The 21,288-nt window shown below is 35.9% G+C and overlaps 1 protein-coding gene across 4 annotated transcripts in view; it reads left to right on the forward strand.

Annotated features, from left to right (window-relative positions):
• LOC138156902 (gephyrin-like) overlaps positions 1-21,288 on the forward strand; it is a 472,574-nt gene that overhangs the window by 263,413 nt on the left and 187,873 nt on the right. The window lies entirely within an intron of this gene.

The raw sequence follows: 21,288 nt of genomic DNA on the forward strand, positions 1-21,288 counted from the left end.
GACTTGGGGCCTGTTCTCAGATTCCCTGGATCCCCTTCCATAGTCCCCAATTCTACCTGGGTTCAATGGCAGACAGTTCCCAGTTGCTTGACCAGCTCTATGGGGAGGTCCTGCTCCACACTGGCATTCACAGGGTCTGGTCCATGTCAGCTCCTTCACTATTTCTGCTCCAAGGAATTCAAGGCTCAACCAAGCCACAAACAAACAAAGTCTCAGCATCCTGGTCATGCTTCAGTCAACTGGGCTCCTGGCTCCAGGGCTTCTGACTCCAGATTCCGGGCTCCTGGCCTCCTGGCTCTGGGCTCCTGGGATCCTGTTCAGAAGAAGCTCCATCACCGCAAGTTTTCAGGACTCAGTTCTCCATTCTTCTGTAGCTGTTCTGCCACCAGATCTCAGTCTCAAGGAAATTCTGACTGTGCCTCTCTGCGGCTTTTCTTATATACACAGTATTACCTACTTCATTTCCTTCTGCCAACCCCTTCCTGTTAAGTCAGTTAACAGTAGACAGGAATTCATACCTTCTGTTTCCCCAGTCAGAGGCTTGATCACTTACTAAGTGTTAAGTACCAGCTACTTTTGCAAGGGGATCTTCAAATTCAAAATTACATTACCATTACAAGATCCAAGCATCTAAGTTATTATAAACAAAAAAGATGGAGTCAAAACCATGAATTTATCCTATTTTGCTAATAAGCACCTTCACCATTCCATCTTCTGCCATATCTGAGATTTAATATGTATGATACTAAAAAAAAAAGATCATTTATCCTTTTAGAACATAGAAATTCTTTATAAGCAAGGACTGCTTCATCATCATTTTGTAACTCCCATAGTGCTTTATTCAGTGATAGTATTCTGTCAGTGTTGCTGAATTAAACTGAATTTCAATCCATATAGAACAAAGTCTTTACAACTGAAAAATTTCTTCTTATTTTGAGTCTAAAGTGCTTTACTACTACCTTTTTCTTCATGTACTACAACACTCTCTTCTTACCTTGATACCTCTTGGCATGTCTTTGCATGAATTTATAGAATCAAATTGGGAAAAATTATTCTTCAATCACCTTTCAGGGTAAGTCTGTTAAAGTCACCACACTTTTAAAGATTCTGTTAATTAGGGAATGGCTAAACAAGTTATACATGAATGTAATGGGATAGTATCATACTATAAGAAACTTTGAAAGGTGTAAAGGGGCAGCTAGTTGGCACAATCAATAGAGTACTGGCCCTGGAGTCAGGAGGGCCTGAGTTCAAATTCGGTCTCAGACACTTGACACACTTACTAGCTGTGTGACCTTGGCCAACTCACTTAACCCCAATTGCTTTGCCTTTTCCCCCCTCAAAAAAAAATTTTAAAGTCTTCTTTAAAAAAATTTTTTTAAGTATAAAAACTATAATCAAATACAGTGATCATTCCTGATTCCAGCATGTTGAAACATGCTAACCATTACTGTGATTTGATGTATTTAGGGTGCAGAATGAGACATATATTTTGCATTATTGGTATTGAGGGAATTTGTTTTATTTGAATATGCCTAGTTATTACCAGCATTTTCTTTTTCTTTTTTTCAGCAGGATGGTGGTTAGAAGGAAGGGAATTACGATTTCTGTTAATTTTTAAAACATAAATGAGAGGATGTTATTTTAAGATAAGGTCATGATATTATTAGTTTTGCTTCATTACTTTAATTTGTTATGAGATCACTTATGAGGGGGGATTAACCTATAAAAAATATGTAATTAAAAAACAAAACAAACTGATAAAACTGAAAATGACAAAAAAAAATTACTATGATAAAGAAAAGCATGGGAAGATTTATATTAATTGATGCATAGTTAAGTAACCAGAACCAGGAAAAACAATATACACAATGACTATAGTAATCTATATGGATAGAATGATTACAATAAAACAAAATATACTAAATTCTTAGAAATATGACCAACAGGAGGCCTCAACTTTGCCCACCTAACTGTGGAGGAAGAAGAGCTATAGGAAATTGGGAGTCTACTTACTACTCATGGTAGAGAACACTCAGCCAGAGAACTAAAGACATAGGGAATTGGTACATGGGGACAATGTACATAGACGGCTACACCAGGCCTGAAGGAAAAGTAAAAGTGGCATATAGTTGGGGTCCCTTTTATCCCCCTAAAATTACTCGGGCAAGAGCAGAAGATGGTGAAAAATGTGTTCTTTAATGTGGTGGGAATCTGAGGCGTCTTTTGAATAAGCTATTGATGGTTTTGGGGGACGCCACCCCTTTCTGATTCTCCCCCTACCTGCTCATTCTCGGTATCCTTTACTAGATCCTCTTCCACATCATGCCTTCAAACTGTAGGTGTCCCACAGGATTCTCTTCTGGACCTTCTGCTCTTCTCTCTCCGTACGACTTCACTTGGCAACATTATCAGCTCCCATGGCTTAATTACCATCTTTTTGCTGATGATTCCCAAAACTGTATCCTACCCTAACCTCCCTGCTAACCTCGAATCTTACATCTCTGACTGCCTTTCAGTCATCTCGACCTGGATATCTAGTAATTAACTTAAACTCATGTCCAAAACAGAACTCATCTTTTCTGCTAAACCCTTCCCCCTTCTGCCTTTCCTATTTCTGTTGGGAGCAATTCCACCCTCCTAGTCTCTCAGGCTCTCAACCTAAGCCTTGTGACTCTTCCATTTCTCACTCTCTCTCATTCCCCATGTCCATTCTGTTGTGCCGGGAGCTGTTGATTTCATTTTTGCAACACCACTTGAATAGGTCTCCTATTTCATGTCTGACACTGTCAATACTGTAGTCATCTCATGCTTGAACTATTGCAGTGTTCTTCTTTATGGGTATAACTACCTCAAGTCCCTCTCCACTCAAATCAGTCCTCTATTAAACTTCCAAAATTATTTTCCTAAAGCACAGGTCCAACCATGTCATGCTCCCTACTTAGTAAACTCCATTGGCTCTCTATTGCCTTCAAGGTCAAATATAATATCCTCTATTTGGTGTTCAAAGTCTTATATAACATAGTGCCTTTCTTCCTTTCCAGTCAAGTTAAAACCTCTCAATCACATACTCTTTGATCAGAGACACTGACCTTCTCGAACAAGATACCTATCTCTCAGCTCTGGACATTTTTGCAGGACATCCCCTGTCTTGAATGCTCTCCTTTCTCATATCTGCCTGTTAGTTTCCCTGACTTCCTTTAAGTTCCATCTAAAAGCTCATCTTCTACAGGAAGCCTTTCCCAAGCCCTCTTAAATCTAATGGCTGTCTTCCTTTTATTATTTCCTATATGTCCTGGATATGGTTTGTTTGTATATACTTGTATATACTTGCCTGCTTTTTGAGGACGGCTACTGTCTTTTGCCACATTTTGTATCCCCAGCACATAGTAGGTACTTAATAAATGTATATTGACCAACTGAGAAGTGATAGTTTGCTAGACTCTAAAGAAGTTTCCAGGGACACAGGACCTCTGTTTACCCATATATGAAAAAAAAGTACCATACATAGTCTTACTGATTTCTGAGGGAATCCAATTCTGGAGTTGATTAAGTTATTATTTCATTTTTTAAAGAAAACTATTAGAAACTTAAGGTCTTCCTCATCCATCTCTGATATGGCAGTAATAGCTATGGAGAGGAAAAGTGCAAGAGTCAGAGTGTCTGTCCATTGTATATGGACCTGCCTTAGCTAAAGTCACTTATTACCAAAAAACTAGTGTGATTTATTTATTTATTTTGGTCCATGGCAATTCTTGAAACAAACTAACTGCAAAGAATAATTGTAAAAACATTGATTATTGTAAAGAGACAGTGGAACAATTAGGTGAATACACCTTGGAAAGAACTTTTTTTCCCTACTCCCTGAAGGAGATTTGAGTTTCTTGACTCGCAGTGAGACAATCTATTCACTAGTGATTTGATATCTGTTTTTAAACTGTGATCAATACTGTTTGCTTCTTGCACCTTCACACAGCACCTTCACAATTTTATATGAGATTCTGAGAGAGAGTAATGGGGAGTGATCACTTCACTTATTGCTAAGGTTCTGAATTATAGGCACCTGCTGCTCAGGAACCTGAGAACAGAGATATCCAAAAAAGAATGGAATCTTTTCCTAATGAAACCAAAGGGGAGCCAAAAAGAATTTTCCCAAGTGTTTTTGTTTCCTTCTCAGTTCAATACGCGAAAAACCTACATAGTAGGATTTTGTGAGACATGCAAAGTGTCTAAAGTAGTTCATGCTGTAGAAAGATAACTGAATTCTCCTATTTCTTGAAGGTGGAAATATTGAAAATAAGTTAGGCAGATGGTGTTTTTCTCTTCTTTCTCTGTGTCTCCATCTTGTCTCTCCTTCTTTTATTCTCATGATTAATAGGATAGTCAGAACTAGAAAAATATACAAATCTTGCCAATCAGGGAAAGAAATCTATACTCAGATTTTCACATAACCATCTGGCATTAAATATAGCTTGTTTCCATCCAGTTGGACTAGAAGCAACCTAATTAGCTAATTGGTTTTATTTAGGACAAATAAATGCAATTAGGATACTTCCAGATATTTTTATAGCTCTCCTTTTCTTTCTTTTCACTATGAAGTCGTGACTTTTTGGCAAGAGCAACATATTCATTGTGGCAAATTATTTGAAAAGAAATATGAATTCATAATTTTTACTACAAGGGTAACATTATAAGCCAGGATTTTGAAAATGCTTTTATAACTGGGAATCTTAGTTTTATGATAGCATTTACTTTCAGTCTGGAGATTAGTAGAAGTTTTGAGCAAACTATTAATGAAAAGTCATATATCATGGTTAACAAGAAATCATTTTGCAACCTAAAAAATGCTATACTGTGTTTTGATTATAGTGTTCTAACAATGATTTTTATGATTTTACTGCTGACCCTGTATAATCCAATGCCTTAATCAATTGGCAGAAAGTTATTGGCTCAATACTGTCCTCTGAATGTATTTCAGTTTCTTACACAATAAAATCAGTTCTCCTTAGGAACATAGTTCTCCACAGTTTAAGCAAAGGCTTAGGATCAGTATTGGTTATAGCATGTTCAGGAAGACTGTTAGGCAATTAACCTGTCTGCCATAGAAAGTTCATGATGGGAAATAGTGGGAAAAAAATGTTTAATAAGTGGGGTAGAGATAGATTTGACAGGGCCTTGAATGTCAGGCAGAGGAGCAGGACAGAGATTCTTCACCTTTTTGTGGCATGGGCTCCTTTGACAGTCTAGAAAACCTTATGGACTCCTCAGAATAATCTGTTTTTTTACCTACATTTGTAATGGAAGGAAATGCTAAATTTTGGTTGAAGGTTAGTGAAAATAGATTTGAGACTTCTGGGAGCCAAAGTGATGGCATAAGCAATAAATTGCTATAGCTCTCACATTTTCACTTCCACACAACCATAAAATAATACCCCAGAACAAATCCTGGAACAGGGAAGCCAGCAGAAAGATGAGGTAGAGCAGTCTTTTAGCCTGGAAGACATGGAGAATTGGCCAGATAGGTCCATATCACTTGGGTAAAAGGGGAACACAGTCCAGCAGAGGAAACGTCCCAGTAAGCCCCACCTCAGAACACCAGCAGGAGAAACTGAGGCCCAGTGTGAAAAAGCAGGCAAATGCCAACAGTAGGAACCCTCTCACACACACACATATACACACAACTGCCTGCCTTGGTATGGTCAGGGGAAGTGGCATAGTCGAGCTCCAAGAACCACTATATGCTTTGGCACAACCCAGGGCAGGCAGGCATCCCCCAGGGGTCAGACCTCCATGGGCTTCAGTGTAACACAGTACAGGTAGACATCCTCAAGTGGCCAGACCTCCATGTGCTTCAGTGTGGCCTCAGGAAAATGCAGAAAAACTACACCCAGCTCAGCACACACCAGAAACCACCACTAAGAACCCCAGCTCAGCACCAGCTAAACTACCAAACCTCTACAGACTCCAGCCACCAGCACCTGAGGCCCTAGTGCAAAAAGCCAGTGACTAGGTCTCTGGCTCCCAGCACAAGAAGTTTGGGGCAGTATTCCTTGTGTTCCAGGAAGAGAGCTCAATTTTAAATGCCACAAAATAACACACCCCTCCTCCCCCCCAAAAAAACTATGAGGAAGAAGCAAAAAATGAAAACTGACCATAGAAAGTTACTATGGTGAAAGTTGAGATCAAAACACAAACTCAGAAGAGGACACTGCCAGTATACCTGCATCTGAAACCATAAAGGTGAATATGAATTGATCTCAAGCCCAAAAAGCCTTCTTGGAAGAGTTTAAGAAGGATTTTAAAAGTCAAATAAGAGAGGAAGAAGAAAATTTGGGGCAAAAAATGGGAGGTATACAGAAGAAAGTCAGAAGCTTAGAAAAGGAAAGACTAAAATTGATGGAAGAAATAACAAAGAATAAAAATTGGCTGTTTTAAATTATATTAAAAAATTAAATTGGACAAATGGAAAAAAAGATCAGCTGAAGAAAACAACTCCTTAAATAGTAGAATTGGCCAAATGAAAAGGGAGATACAAAAGCTAACCTAAGACAATTATTCATTAAAAATTCAGAATCAGTTAAACAAAATTGAAAGAATGAAAAAATAGAAAAAAATGTAAAATGCCTTATTGGAAAAACAACTGACTTGGAAAATAGATAAAGGAGAGCAAATTTAAGAATTATTGGATTACCTAAACACTATGATGAAAAAAAGAGCCTGAACAGCATCTTTCAAGAAATTGTTAAGGAAAACTACACTGATAACCTAGAATGAGAGGGTATAATAGTCATTGAAAGAATTCATGATCAACTCCTGACAGAGATCCCAAAATGAAGAAACTCCAAGGAATATTATAGTCAAATTCCAGAATTATTAGATCAAGGGAAAAATACTACAAGCAGCCAGAAAAAAAACAATTCAGGTATCAAGAAGTCACAATAAGAATTACACGGGATTTAGCAGCTTCTACATTAAATGATTTGAGAGCGTCGAATATGATATTCCAGAATGCAAAGGAGCTAGGACTACAGTTAAAGATCAACTACCTAGAAAAGTGAGCATAATCTTTCAAGGGAAAAGGATGACATTCAGTGAAATAGGGGACTTTTGATCATTCCTGGTGAAAAAAACACAGCTGAACAGAAAATCTGATCTTCAAATACAAGATTCAGGAGAGACATTAAAAGGAAAACAGGAAATAAAAAACCGCAATTAATTTATAATAAAATAACATGTAATTAATGACTAACCTAAAACCGTTTACATTCGTACACAGGAAGATGATACTTGTGAGTCTGGAGAACAATATTTTTATTAGGGAGGTGGAAAGGGGTATACATAGACAGAGGCTGTGGGTATCAGTTGAATTTGATGTGATGATAAAAAAAATCTTAAGTGATAAAAGGAATTGTAGAGATTGTACTGGGAGAGGAGGAAAGGAGGAGGAAGACATGGGTAAATTACATCACATGAAAAGACAGGAACATCTATTAGAGTGAAAGAAGAGAGAAAGATGAGCATTGAGTGAATAACAATCAGATATAGAAATCTAACTTACCCTATAGGAAGTAGGAAGGGAAAGGCAAGGAGAAAAAAAAAGTAAGGGATGAAGAGAAGGGAGGGAAGTAGTAGTATGGGAAAAGGGGGAGTAAAGGGAGGGGCTCATAGAAGGGAGGACAGACTGAGGGAGGTGGTGGTCAATAGGAAAACTTCTAGTGAGGAGGAAAAGGGAGAAAGGAGAGAGAAAAGCATAAACGGTGAGGGGGGGATACCGTGTTTCCCCGATAATAAGACACTGTCTTATTAATTTTTTTGGACAGAAAAACACCAGAGGGCTTATTTTCAGGGGAGGGCTTATTTTAATGAACATTGACAGCAATTTTAATAAACAGGTAAATGTGAACAAAAAAATGTACCTTTATTCAATAAGCAAATCACTGGGGAAGAACAGGATGACATGCTCACTGCTGCAGCGCTTATTGGATGCAGCTCGGAGCGCGCGTGCGTTCCACCTGGTGGGGGGGCGCACGGTGCATACAGAGGGTACCGTAATGTAGCGTGTAGTGCAGGGGATCACCTTCACTACAGTAGCAATCTCAATAGGGCTTATTTTAGAGGAATCTTACACAGTAAGGGGAGGGCTTATTTTCGGGATAGGTCTTATTATTGGGGAAACACGGTAGGATGGAAAGACATAGATAGTAATCATATTTGAATGTGAATGGGATGAACTCTCCCATAAAATAAAAGCAGATAGCAGAGTGGATTAAAAACCAGAATCCTAAAATATATTGTTTATAAGAAACACATTTGGGGCGGCCGGGTATCACAGCGAGTAAGAGCACCAGCTCCAGTGTCGGGATGACCTCAGGATCGAATCCCAGCCTCAGACACTTAGCACCAACCCAGAGACACCTGGCCATGTAACCCTGAGCAAGTTACTTAACCCCAATTGCTTAGGGATGGCCAGGTGGCTCAGCAAGTAAAAGCACCAGCTCCAGTGTCGGGATGACCTGGGGATCAAATCTGGGCTCAGATACTTAGCACCACACCCAGAAATAACTGGTCATGTAACCTTGAGCAAGTTACTTAACCCCAATTGCTTAAAAATAAAAGAAACACATTTGAAGTAGAGGGATACTTACTAGAGTAGAGTAAAGGTAAAAGACTGGAGCAGAATATATTATACTTCAGCTGAAGTAAAAAAAAAAAGCAGGGGTAGCAATCATCATCTCAGAAAAAGCAAAGTTTTTAGTTAAAAGAGAAGGAAGGAAACTACATCTTGCTAAAAGGTACCATAGATATTGAAGTAATATCATTACTAAATGTATATGCACCAAACTGTATAGCATCCAAATTCTTAGAGGAAAAGTTAAGGGAGTTACAGGAAAAAATAGTAAAACTATATTTGTGGGGGATATCAACCTAACCACAAAATAAACAAGAAGTTAAGGAAGTGAATAGAATTTTAGAAAAGTGGTAGACTTCTGAAGAAAACTTAATGGGATAGGAATACATAGTTTTCTTGAAGTATATGGCACCTACACAAAAAGTTGACCATGTACTAGGGCACAAAATCTCAAAATCCAGTGCAGAAAGGCAGAAAAATTAATTGTATCCTTTTTAGATCATGATGTATGAAAAATTACATGTAATAAAGGACCATGGGAAGAAAGACTAAAAATTAATTTGGAAATTAAATGATCTAATTCTAAAGAAGGAGTGGGTTCAACAATAAATCACAGAAACAATCAATGACTTCATTAAAGAGAATGCCAATAATAAGACAGCATGCCAAAATTTATGGGATTCAGCCAAAGCAGTTCTTAGGGAAAATTTTATTTCTCTAAATGCTTACATGAATAAAACAGAGAAAGAGGAGATCAGTGAATTGGGCATGCAACTAAAAAAGATAGAAAAAGAATATTTAATTAAACACAATTAAATACAAAATTAGAAATTCTGAGAAAATCAAAGGACAGATTGGTAAAATTAAAATTTAGTAAGCTATTGAACTAAGAAATAAAAGTAAGATCTGGTTTTATGAAAAAAGAAAAAACAGCAACAACAATAAAATAGATAAACTTTTGGTTAATTCAACTTGCATAAAGAAGAAAACCAAATTACCAGTATCAAAAATGAAAAGGGTGAATTCACCATCAATGAAGAGGAAATCAAAACAATAATTAGGAGCTATTTTGCCAATTGTGCACTAATAAATTTGACAGTCTTAGTGAAATGAATGAATACTTACAAAATTTTAAATTGTCCAGATTAATGGAAGATGAAGTAAAATATTTAATGCCATTTCAGAAAAAGAAATTGAAGAAGCCATCAAATGAACTGTCTAGGAAAAAAATCTCCTTGCCCAGATGCAAATGCAAATGAATTTTATCAAACCTTTAAAAAACAATCAATTTTAGTACTATGTAAACTATTTGGGAAAATAGGCAGAGTCCTACCAAATTCTTTTTTATGATACAAATATGGTGCTGATACCTAAATCAGGAAACCCAAAACAGAGAAGGAAAATTATAGACCAATTTCTCTAATGAATATCAGTGAAAATATTTTAAATAAAATATTAGCAAAGAAATTATAGCATTTTATCTTGAGGATAATACACTATGACCAGGCAGGATTTATACCAGGAATGCAGAGGTAGTTCAATATTAGGGAAAGAATCAACATAATTGACCATATCAGCAACAAGACTAACATAATTCATATAATAGCAATATTTTACATATATATGCAGAAATAAAAACATAACAGAACTCAAACTAAATAGATGCAGGAAAAGCATTTGAAAAAATACAATACCCATTCCTATCAAAAACACTAGTGTAGTATAGGAATAAATTGAGTTTTCCTTAAAATGATGACTAGCATTTATCTAAAACCATCAGCAAGCATTATTATGTAATGGGGATAAGCTAGAAACATTTCCAGAAACATCAGAAGTGAAACAAGGACGTCCATTATCAGCACTATTATTCAATATTGTTCTAGAAATTTTAGCTTTAGCTATAAGACAAGAAAAAGAAATTGAATGAATTAGAATAAGCAATGAGGAAACAAAGTTATCCTTCTTTGCAGATGATATGATTGTATACATAAGAGAATCAACTAAAAAATTACTTTAAATAATAAACAATTTTAGCAAAGTTGCAGGATATAAAATAAACCCACACAAATCATCAGCATTTCTATATATGACTAACAAAGACCACCAGCAAGAGATAAAAAGAGAAATTCCATTTAAAGTTATTCTAGACATAAAAAATTTGGGAGTCTACCTACCAAAATAAACACCAGAACTATATGAACACAATTACAAAACATTTTTCCCACAAATAGTCAGATCTAAAGAACTAGAAAATTATCAGTTGCTCAAAGGTAGAATGAGCTAATATAATAATAATGACAATTCTGCCTAAATTAATTTGCTTATGCAGTGCCATGCCAATCAAAGTACCAAAATATTGTTTTATACAGGTAGAAAAAGTGGTGACAAAATTCATCTGGAAGAACAAAAGGACCACAATATCTAGGGAGTTAGTGAAAAGAAATGCAATGGAAGGTGGCCTAACCATATCAGACCTTAAATTATATTATAAAGCAGCAATCATCAAAACTACTTGGCACCGGCTAAGAAATAAGAGGGGTGGATCAGTAGAATATGCTATGTACAGAAGACACAGTAATCAGTGACTATAGTAATCTGCTATTTGATAAATCCAAAGACTCCAGCTTCTGGGATAAGAACTCACTATTTAAGAAAAAAACTGCTTGGAAAACTGGAAAAACAGTACGACAGAAACTAGGAACAGACTAGCATCTTACACTGTATACCAAAATGAAGTCAAAATGATTTAGATATAAAGACTGATACTATAAGCAAACTGGGAGAGCAAGGAGTAGTTTCCCTGTTAGATCTATGGAGAAAGGAAGAGTTCATTACCAAAGAAGAGATAAAGAACATTATGAAATGCAAAATGAATGATTTTTGTTACATTAAATTGAAAAGATTTTGCACAAACTAAGCCAATGCAACCATGATTAGAAAGGAAATGTTTACAATCAGTGTCTCTGATAAAGGCCTCATTTCTAACATATATAGAGGAGTCAAATTTATAAGAATACAAGTCATTTCCCCAATTGATAAATGATCAAAGGATATGAACAGGCAGTTTTCAGAGGAAGAAATTAAAGCTATCTATAAGCATATGAAAAAAATGCTCCAAATCAATATTGATTAGAGAAATTCAAATCAAAACAACTCTGAGGTACCACATCACACCTATCAGATTGACTAACATGACAAAACAGGAAAATGATAAATGGTGGAGAAGATGTGGGAAATTTGGAACACTAATGCATTGTTGACAGAGTTGTGAACTGATCTAACCATTCTGAAGAGCAATTTGGAAGTATGCCCAAAGGGCTATAAAACTGTGCATACCCTTTAACCCAGCAGTACCACTATTAAGTCTAAATCCCAAAAGAGATCACAAAAATAGGGAAAGAACCCAGATGTACAAAAATATTTATAGGAACTCTTTTTTTGTATTGTACATTTGTACAAGAATTGTACGTTTTGGGGATGCTTATTAATTGGGGAATGGCTGTACATGTTGTGTTCTATGATTGTAATGGAATACTATTGTTCCATAGGAAATGGGGACCAGGCAGACTTCAGAAAACCTTAGAAAGACTTATACGAACTGATCCTGAGTGAAATGAGCAGAAGTAGGGGAACATTGTGTAGTTTAAAAGCCACACTGTGTGATTACTAGCTTTAATAGACTTATATCTTCTTAGCAATGCAATGATCTAAGACAACTTCAAAAGACTCATGAAGGAAAATGCTATCCACATCCAGAAAAAGAATTATGAAGTCTGAATGCAGATAGAAGCATACTCTTTGCACCCTTTTTCTTTTGTTTCTTCTTTTCTATGGTTCCTTCCTTTGGTTCTAATTTTTCTTTACATCATCATGTGAAAATATGTTTAATATGAATGTATATGTAGAACCTATATCGGATTGTACACCGTCTTGAGGAAAGGGGAGGAGAAGGATGACAAAATTTAAGACTCTAAGTCTTATGGAAATGAATGTTGAAAACTAAAAATAAATAAATTATATTTTGAAAAATGGGAAAACTTTTTTTTTAACAATGAACAAGCACTAGAATAATGACTACTATATACAAAAGAATTGAATTCTATAACTTCTACAAATATAGAAATACTACAACAGTTATAGCTCTATACTATTAAATTACAAAACATGCACTTGATCTACCCTTAACATTTAAAAATATCTGAAATAAAAAAATAATCAGAAATAAACAATATAATTTTACGGAGTTGTTTTCTTCATAAGCCAAGTCTTTTATACAGTAAGAAATTTAAGGAAAAGCCACAAATCCTAGTCTACCTCTGGAGTTTAATATTATGCTGAGAAGACCAATTTGCAGTGGATGTTCAGATGAGTATCCCTTTTCTCAGAGGTAATATGAACGAAAAAAGTATGGGAGCAAACCTAGAAATAGAGAAGACTGAAAGCAAAATGTTAATATGAAGAGTAGAATATAGTGAATAGTTAAGTCAAGTCCAATACATACTAGGGAAGCCTTAAATTTGGGGTGGGAGTCTGAGGAAGGGTCATTCAGTTACTTATTTGACTAGAAAGTGTTGTTACACAAGGGGACTGATGAGGAATTCCAGTATCATCAAAATCTAAATCTGGGGTATTGTGCCAAAGATTAAAGAACCAAGGTGTAGGATATACCACAGTTGTGATACTTCTGAGTATATTGGGCTTTTTAATTCCTTCACATTCTGTAATTGACCTCATTGTTACTGCTTACTTAACTACTTAACTACTAACTCAATCACTATTCCTTGCAAAAAGTCTTCTACCTCACAGCATCACCCACCACATGACTTGTTGACTTTATGCATATATTCCCAAAAAGTCATTTGAAAATTTCATTCAGGGGGAGGTGACCCTGTCAAATATATTTTTTACATATACAATAAACATTTATTTAAATACTTACATTCATAAGAATGTAAACTTAGGTAGTATATAGTTTTATGGGATGGGGGTAGCAGGAGAAGGGAAGAGGGTCAAGTGAGGCTCTGGAATGCCTGGGATATCAGGTAGTCTAGAGATGTCTTTGTCATATTGATAAGCAAAGGGAACGGAAAGGGGAGGGCAAGAGTTGTTTTGCAATGTCAGGTCACTGGGAGTGCTTTGTGAAAGCACAAAGATAAGTCTATCATTGGGGGCTTTCAATACTTTTTCTGGCTGGTCATGTCCTGCATCTTATCTTATATTTCACATCCTCCATCCTGCTTGCTCCATCTGCCTGGAGCACTCCTTTCTACCTCAGCACTTTAGTATTTATCAGTACTTCAGTGTTTATGTAGTACTTTAGTACTTATCTAATACTTAGTATTACATATAATAATGTCCTTACTAATAATACTTCATTGTTATTACACCTTACCCCTTAGACCTCATAAAGTACTTTAAAGTCACTAAACCTTTGAAGGCAAGAACTGTGTTTTAACTGATTTTTTTTTTTTTTAAGCAATCGGGGTTAAGTAACTTGCTCAAGGTTACACGGCCAGTTATTTCTGGGTGTGGTGCTGAGTGTCTGAGCCCGGGATTTGATCTCCAGCTCATCCCAACACTGGAGCTGGTGCTCTTACTCACTGAGCCACCTGGCCGCCCCTAAGCAATTGTGGTTAAGTAACTTGCTCAAGGTTACATGGCCAGGTGTTTCTGGGTGGGTGCTAAGTGTCTGAGCCCGGGATTCGATCTCCAGGTCATCCTGACACTGGAGTCGGTGTTCTTACTCGCTGTGCTACCTGGCCGCCCCAAACTGAGCTTTTTTAAAAAAAATATCTTCCAGTACACAGGTGTTTGTTATTGTTTGTTACTAGTAATATCTTTATGAGTGTCACCATTCTGTCAAGCAGTTATAGATTATTCTCCTGTGGTTCACATAATATGTAGAAATCTCTAGTTTCCTAGAGTTTCTGTAGGCATTCTGAGTATCACAACAGGCATTTTCAAATAGATTTTCACTGACAGAGAAGTAATATGAGCTAGCTAGCAAAGGAAATAAAAGTGATCAAAAAGTCAAGAAATATGACTAGAAAAAATATTAGGGAGGAGGCTATGGGAAGAAAAGTCAGCAGTTTAAAGAAAATACAGATATATTCAAGAATATGGAAGATCGAGAAAGGCCATTGAATTTGTCAAGAAGGTCAATGATGACTCATCCAGGTTTACCTAAACCACTTGCAATGTGCTTAGTATGCCTACCCACTTCTTCAAGTTAGTTTAAATTGAGTGACTATATAATGCATATAATGAACTAGTTAATTGGTATTTTCATGTTACCAAGTAGATATGGAGATCCTTACCTTATTGAAAATTGGAAGGAGGCAAAATGTCATGTTTATTACAATCATAAATAGAACCTAAATCATCAACTACAAATTAGAATGGGCTTTCAGAGGTACTTCAAGCAAAATCCTACCCAAAGCAGAGTTCATAGGCATATTAGTGCACATTTACATAATTCCTTAAGATTTGCAAGTCATTGCCCTTACAGTAGGTCTATGAAGTACTACTTGTAGGTGTTATTCAAATACTAACATTCCTGATTTGTGGTTGATGGAATTGAAGATCAGATAGATTAAATGATTTACCCAGAATCATATAAATAATAATCAGTTCTATAACTTGAACTTGAATTTTATGTCTCCAAATTAGATATTTATCTAACTCACTTCATTGTTCTGACATATATTCTATATAAATAATATAAATTCTGACATATATTTTTCTCTCCTCTGCTTGAAGTCCCCCAGAGATGGAGAACTGCCTACCATAAAGTTATCTCACATTTTGTGTCAGTTCTAATTGTTGGAAAATTTTTTCTTATGTCAGGTACAAAAGACAAGCGAGCCAAAGGACTAAAAAAGTCTACTGAGGAATTTTTCTCTCTTTTCCTAAAAATCAAAGAGAAAAGTTTTCATGTAATATTTTAAACAATGCTAATTTTCTAGAAAAAGCAGCAAGTTTAAGAAATATGACACTCCACATCCGTGCACCACTTATCCCATCCGCGTACCACTCACAACAAAATCTGTTGGTTTTCTATCACTCTATCAGGAGGTTCTTTAAAACAATTCATTGGGCATCAAGAGTAGAGAACTCACCCCAGATGCCCTCAAGGTGATTGGAAACCCCCAGCTTAGACCTTGGAAATGACTAGATAGAGTAGAGAAAATTATGGGTAGAGCAGTGCTCAGACTGAGATGCCCCAGGACTAGGGACTCTAAGATCTCTAGTATTTTGTCCAGTGGCACCAGAGAGGACCCTGGACATCCATCACTGTTAACCTCAAAGATTCAGGTAAAACTAGTCATGAGAAATAGAGATCCATTCAAGAACCTAGTTGACCCAACTAGGTCAAAAGCAAGCCAAACAGGTCATTCCATCCAGAACAACAAGAAACAAATAACCGTGGCACAGAGCATAATTGAAGAAGCAAGTTTATAAAAATGATTGAACTTATAAAAATGAGAGGTCCTGCATATTAGAAAGAATTATTAAAAATCCAAATATGCTCAAAAATTCAACCTAGAGAGAATACCAACATAACAATGTCAGAGACTGAGTGAAAAAAATGATTTTCCACAAGGACTACATTAACACTTAAAAGAGATGAAGTAAATCATAAAAAAAAAAAAGTAAAAGTTATAAAGAAAGCATTGGAAGGAGAACTTAAAAGAGAAAATGCTAAACTTTATTTAAGTAATAGACTCCTTGAAAATAGAATGGACCAAACAGAAATCCATGAGACAGAAGAAATTTAAGCACTAAATCCAAAGATTGAAGAGAATGCAAAGTATCTTTTATCTGAAACCGCTTACCTGAAAAACAAGTACAGGACCTGAGACCTATAAAAAGGTTTCATTTACAAGATATGTAAAGAAATTGCTAAAATTTATAAGGATGAGTAATTCCTGAATGACTAAGTGGTTAAATAATATGAATAGGCAATTTCTAAAGGAAGAAATCCAGGTTATCAATAACCATATATAAAATGATTCATATCACTAATAATGAAATGAAAATTAAAGCAACTCTGGAGTTCCCCATCATACTTATCATAACATATGTTACACCACTAGTTCACAATTTGTAGAGCTGTAAAATAGATAGAAATTCATTCTGGAAAGTAATTTGGAAAAGGACCCCTGTATACAATATTTATAGCTGCTCTTTTTGTTATGGTAAGGAATTGAAGACTGAGATGTCTGCCAGTTGGGGAATAGCTGAACAATAGTTGTCGGTGAACATTATGGAATATTGTTGAACTATAAAAAATAATGAAAAGGATAATTTCAAAGAAACCTGGAAAGATTTTGTATGAATTAACATGAAATGAGCAAAACCATGAGAATAGTGTGTGTATATATATATATACTATTATTATTCATAATATAATATTATTCATAATAACCATGTGAAAGATAAGAACTTTGAAAAAGCTGAGAATGTGACTACTGCTAAACCAGAGGACCAATGATGAGGAATGCTACCTAGCTTCCTGTTACAGAGAGAATAAATTCAAGATACAGAATGTCACACATTTTCAGACATGACTAATGTGGGGATATGTTTTGTTTGACTACATATTTGTTCCAAGGGTTTTCTTTTTCTTTTGCAATTTGAGGGTGGACTTGGAGAGGGAAGGGAACTGGAATATGACATATATTTGAAAAAAAAGAAAAGAAAGAAAAGCAATTCATCAAAGCATTTTTAGATGCTGTAATGGGAATGCAAATTTGGAAGATCTTCCCTGCCCCTAGGCTAAAGTGCACCTGAAGCCTGGGGTGGGAGGCTTGTTTTTCAGAAGATACTTTTTGATTGGCCAGTGGGTCAATAAGGTTGTTACATTCTCTGAGCCAGGAGAAGGCTATATAAGCCCTGATGTGGGGCTTTGTTTTGGGGGCTCACTTTGAGAAGTGTTCTGTGATTTGATCTGTATTCTGAAAAGCCGTTGTCCAGAGCCCCGACCCGACTTTGAAAAACCCAGATGTTGACTGGGTATGGATGTAATGGTTGGACAGTTTGGAAATCTGTCTACTTGATCTGTTTCTGTCTTGATAATTCTGCCTGTATGCTTTGAAGTTCGGGGTGCTGACCTTTTTCCCCTGAACAAGGTAAACGATATATGTCTGACTCATTAAAGTAAGCTTGTTAACCCATTTTGAGTTGCTTTCCTTTAACAAAGCAGATCCAAGAACCTGTGGTAGCAGCAAACCCTGAGGACGTGCTTGGGGTGCTTGCCGCTACAGATGCACAGGAGTGAACAAGAAGGGCAAAAAGAATCACATACAAGCACAGTTGCTTTGGGAATAATTTGGGAAAATCAAATTTACTGTGTTTTAAAAGAAAATTAAGATGTATATATAGAAGTTTGCAGTTTTGGTTACAATTTTGCTTTCCCCTCCTGCTATGTAGTTGGAAACACCCAATTTATTCCTTTAAGTTCGTAATAAAATTAAGAATCTAAGAAAAAAACAAAAATATGCTGTTATATAAAAACAAATAATTGGTTTAAAATATTCATACCAATTTATATGATAAATGTGATATCTAACATGACCCAAAGAATTAACACACGTATATGAGAATAAGTTATTTCTCCAAAAGATAAGTCATCAAAGGATTTGAACAAGGAATTTTCAAATGAAGAATTGAAAGCTTTTAAGTTATATGAAAAATGTTTTCCAGGTCTGTGGTAGTAAGAGAAATGCCAATTAAAATAACTTGGTTCCACTTCAAACATATCATATTAACAAAGATAATAAAAATAATAATACAATAACAAAGATAATTAACAAAAGATAATAAAAGAGGAAAATAACAACTCTGAGAAGGAGAGGGGTTGGGATACAGTACATAGTACAATAATCTAATTCAACAGTTTTGTAAAACACCTGGGAAATATGAGCAGTCACTGCCTATATATGCTCTTTGACCTGGTAAAATTGTTCCATTTTCTTCTCCAGCTCATTTTACAGATAAGGAAACTGGAAGAGACAGTGTTAAGTGCCTTGCCCAGGGTCACAAAGCTAGTAAGTGTCTGAGACTGAATTTGAACTCAGATCTTCCTGGCTCCAAGCCCAGCATTCTTATCCACTGTGCCACCTAGCTACATATATCCCAAGGAGATTGAGAGTAAAAGGCAAAGATTCATACACAAATATATTTAAAACTTCAACTAGAAAATGGATCGACAAATTATGGAATGTTAATATTACTCAACATTAATGTGGAAAATTTAATTTTATTAGAGCATAAGAAATTATGTGACAATCAAGATGGCAGAACAGAATGCAGGGCTCCATCTGCAGCCTCCTCCAATTCATATAAAAGGTGACTGAAGAAACTTTGGAGCTACAGAACCCGCAAAATGACACAGAGAAGCTAACCTCCCCCTGAGGATAGCCTGGCATGCGGGCAGGAAGGGATCAACGCAGTGCTCTGGGAGCTGACACTAGACCCACAGGAACCATAGGTTTTAGCCTCAGGGCGGGCATGACCACCCACCAGCTGAAGGGACTTCATATCACCAGCAGCTGTGGAGGTTTCCAGAATTATCAACACATAGATGCTAAGGACAAAGTGAGAGGGTGGAGGTCCTGGGGTGTGCGACCAGCTTGCCAGAGCATGTGGAAGCTTCAGAGAGGGCACCCAACAAATACCTCTAGCAGCTGAGAAAACCCCAGCGATTGGGATGAAGCTCCCCTTTCTGGTAGCAGAGTCCTACTGTGGCAAAAGGCTCAAAAGACAAGTAATTGAGAAATTATGTGACAGAAAAATAGAGAAAGCCTTATATAAACTGTTGCAGAGTGAAAAATAAGACAACTATTTATTTACCTGAGCATCACAATAATAACATAAGGGGAAAACTTTGAAAGAATTCAGAATTCCATTGAATGTAGTAAACACAACCGATTATGACTTCAGAAGACTAATAATGAAACATTTCTCATCTTTTGGGAAAGAGAAGACTAAATAGTGGTCTCCAAAGGTGCCTGGGAGTGATTGAAGGAGTATCAAAAGGTTCAGGAGGTTCAGGAAGGATGAAGACTGAGAGGAGCCTTTAAATATAGGAATTAAGGGATTGATCATTGCTTCAAATGGTCAAAAAAAAAATAGGTATAAATCTCAAGGATTTCAAACTATTAACAGTCAAATGAAATACATATGTATATATAATATCCAAATCACTAGTAATAAGAGAAATGCAAATCAAAATATCTTTGATATTATACCTCATACCTTGTGAATTAATCATTTATGGCAAAATATGGAAATATTAAATGTTGGAGTAGATACAAGAATATGGACACACTAATAAACTTTGATGTAGTTATGGATTGGTCTAGATGTTCTGGAGAGCAACTTGAAATTATCCATACCATTTGACTCAGGGCCTTCCATGGCTAGACTAATGTTACAATAAAGTCAGAAACAGAGAGAAAGATTCTACATACATAAAAATATTCTTAGAAAGTCCTTTTTGTGGTTGTGAAGTACTTGGAAACAAAGTAGATGTCCTTTGATTGGGAAATAGCTAAACCAAATTTTGATATATGAATGCCTTGGAATTTTACTGACCATGAGAAATAATGAATATAAATAATGTTTTAAAAACCTGGGGAGACTTAATATTAACTGGTGCAAAGTTAAATTAGGAGAATCAGGACAACAATATATGCAGTGATTTGAGAATGATATAAATGAAAAGGACAAAATAATTCAAAATTGAATGCTAATCAGTTATGATTAGTATGATAATATATATCAATATGATAGTTATATCAAAGCTGACCCTGAAGAAATGAGAAAATATAACTTCCTCCCTTATTTATAGATATGGAGGACTATATATAACCCAGATTTTATCTCTTGCCCTGCTTCTTATGCATTAGTTGTCTTTGGTAGTTGTCTTTGGTAGACAATAGTCTACTTATGCGGCCCAGTTAGGTTTCTGTTGCCTTTAGGTTTCTTTCTTATTATTTTGACTTTCTGACATCATGGACTTTTGTGATTCTTAGCTCTTTGTCATTTGGGGAATATTGGTTTGTGCAACACCTCGAAATTTCTAATCCTGAATTCCCTGCATAATGCTTTCAAAGATTCTGGTACCAACTTTTTATCTCTCTGAACAAAGTATCCAAGATGCACTTACTGATAAACTAACTCATTGAGCTATTTATGTAGCAGCATTGGATCAAACATGTTTTTCATTTATTCTGTTTTTACAATCTGGCTGGTGAGACCAGTATCTCTTGACAGTACTATTAATTTCACTCAAGAGGATTTTTTTAATTGTTTGGAGTTCAGTATGTGTAGTACAATGATAACTGCAGAGAGGGCATTAGCAAAGGATTATCTTCAACAGAAAATTCTTTTTGTTGGACTCTGCAGTGGACATGATCAGTGACATTGGTGGACACTTTAGTTGAACATGTATGTCTCCTTGTTTTTTAGCTTTCTCTTGATTTTGATATGTAATGAATTGTTAATCTAAATAGTCATATTTGTCATAGTATCTGGTGTGATTTTGATGTATGCATGAGACATTATTTAATGAGTGATATTTATTCTACCAAGTTATAACAAGAATAATAAGTGACACATGAGTGAGCTGTCTTTTAATGACCTGATCTATTTAT

The sequence above is a fragment of the Petaurus breviceps genome, unplaced genomic scaffold, assembly GCF_028583685.1.
Source record: "Petaurus breviceps papuanus isolate PSGF00001 unplaced genomic scaffold, PetGlider_PUasm1.0 164, whole genome shotgun sequence".
In the NCBI taxonomy this organism is placed as follows: domain Eukaryota; kingdom Metazoa; phylum Chordata; class Mammalia; order Diprotodontia; family Petauridae; genus Petaurus; species Petaurus breviceps.